Below are 2460 nucleotides of genomic sequence, written 5' to 3'. Positions count from 1 at the left end.
AAAGGCACGTGGAGTCTTTGTTTACAGAGCGAGTCGAGGTCACATGACAGCTGGACCCACCGTTGGGTCCTCGGGCTTAATTAACGAACCCACTTGGACAAAACTAAGATGGGAGGCAGAGACGGCCAAAATAATTTCTGACGAAACATGGGAGGGAGTCTGGATTGAAGCACATCGAGTTACAAACTCAAATATGTGGCGGGAATATAAATGGAAAATTATTAGCAGATATTTCAGGACCCCAGATGTAGTTGCTAAGATGGATCCTAAAATTCCAAGCTTGTGTTGGAGAAACTTTGGCCCAGGAGTCCCCAATCATACACACATTTTTTGGTCATGCCCCAAACTTCAAAACTTTTGGGATGAGGTGAACATGGCTATAAACCATATCTTTCCAAAAGTTATACCAAAGGATGTTACAGTTGCGTTACTTGGTTTGCAAGGACGGGCTAAAGTATATCTGTTGAATGTCCTTTTTACAGCAGCCCTGAAATGCATTACAATCAGGTGGATGCAATTGGAACCACCTTCCTATGACTTATGGGTTCGAAAAGTAAGGGAATTGTATCAAATGGAAAAAATAACCTACTCATTAAGACTTCAAAAAACTACTTTTAGCCTGCGCTGGGGGCCAACAGAAGCTCTGTTGATGTAAATGTGTCCAAAAAGTTTGTCTTTTGGCATATGGTGTTTAGCTGTCCCGCCCAAAGTGTATCTTTATTTTAGGGTTGTATGGTGATGAGTCTACAGATGTGATGCTGAGGTTGCAAGATGTCATGCTAAGATGTTTTTATAATTTTTTTCTGGAAAACTTCATATTGTCAACACTTGTGTTATGTACTACTGATGTATGGCTGTATAATTGCTCTGTAAAAAATAATAAAAGTAAGTTCTAAAAAAAAAAAAGAAGTGCAGGGTATTATAGGCCTGTGTGTTATAGGCCTGGCGGACCGCCATCCTTTACTAGCATCACCGCCAGGCTAAGCCTTTCTTGTTTATGTTTTTAGGAAAATACTAATAAAAAAAACAAAAAAAAAAACGTTTTTTTTTTTTTTCTTCTTCTTTAAGCTGGATTGCAAGCGTCTATGTTGCTTTGAGCGCTTCTCTGTTGGAGCAGATTTATTCCTAAAAGATATGTTTATAGATGATAGGTTTATAGTTTATGCATTTAGAACAGGTGTCCTGACTATCTGTCATACCCGTCAATCCAGCATACCTTAAGGTAATGCGCACGTCACATACTGCTTACTCAGCAGTAGATTATTGACTTAATTTTCTTCTGTTTTGTTGATTTAATTTACTTCATCATCTGAATTATTGGGTTTCACTTCAGGGCTTCCCCCAGGAAACTCGCTAACCCCGGTGGTCAGGGTGCTGAGGCGGTCCTCTGTGTTTTTCTATTAAAGATGTTAAGGTGAGAGGAAATTTAAAAATATCACTCGGTAATTATACGTTACGGAAAAACCAGTGAAACATTACTTAAACCCAAAACTAATCTTAAAAACAAATCAAAATATACAATTAAAGTGAATATCAATTATTTGCACTTCTGTTTAATCCAAATTAAGTCAGCAGCTCCATCAGGCCCCCCAGGACTTCAGGGGCCCCATAAATGCTAATATTTTAACACAGACTACAGATACATGAATGTAACACTTGTTTATTGAGATGATCAATGCTGCTAAATTTGATTCAATTTACAAATCAATTTTCAATTTGATTCAAATTACATAAATTCAAAGATTTTAAATTAACATTTAAATGTAAGATTTTAAGGAGCTGACAAGTTAACTTTGTAAAGGTTCAAAAAGCAATATTCATAGTTAGATTGTTTTGTTACCCTAGCTACAATCTGATGCTCTGAGTTTAATCTTTAAATTTGAGCTCTGTTTGTTCACAAATACAATTTAGTAAATTGTAATTATAACTGATTGCTTAGTTTAGTTTAATTGGTTGGCCAATTAAACTACTCCCAACACATCTGTTAAAGGTGCTGATGTTTTTAGCAACAAAAGGGGCCCCTAAATCAAATTCTGCTCAAGGCCTCATACAGCCTTGGACCGGCCCTGCATGATGAGGTAATCTGCTCCACTACGCAGAGATGCACAACAAACAGGAGACTTAATTCAATGCGGCTAATGTGGCTTTAGTAGCTCTTTCATTTTGTGTCTGTTGAGCTTTTAATAAGCGTCACAGAAACTTCTGGTTGGTCGAGTTTATGGGACGAGTTTTTCAGATCTCTATGCAGCTGAGCACATTAATTTGCACTTATTTGTTGGCTTACACTGGCGTCCATTGCTGTTGCTTGTGTATGCTCCCCCTTTTGTCAGCTACATGCTAAAGGGTAGCTGTTGTCTACATGTCTCTGTTCTCGTTAAGAACAGAACACTTAGTCATTGTTAACCATAGCTGTGATTTGTTGTGTTTTGACCAGAATCAGAAGAATTTTATTGTCATTGT

This window comes from Poecilia reticulata, linkage group LG23 (genome assembly GCF_000633615.1).
Source record: "Poecilia reticulata strain Guanapo linkage group LG23, Guppy_female_1.0+MT, whole genome shotgun sequence".
NCBI lineage: Eukaryota > Metazoa > Chordata > Actinopteri > Cyprinodontiformes > Poeciliidae > Poecilia > Poecilia reticulata.
Note: the sequence above shows the minus strand (reverse complement) of the source record.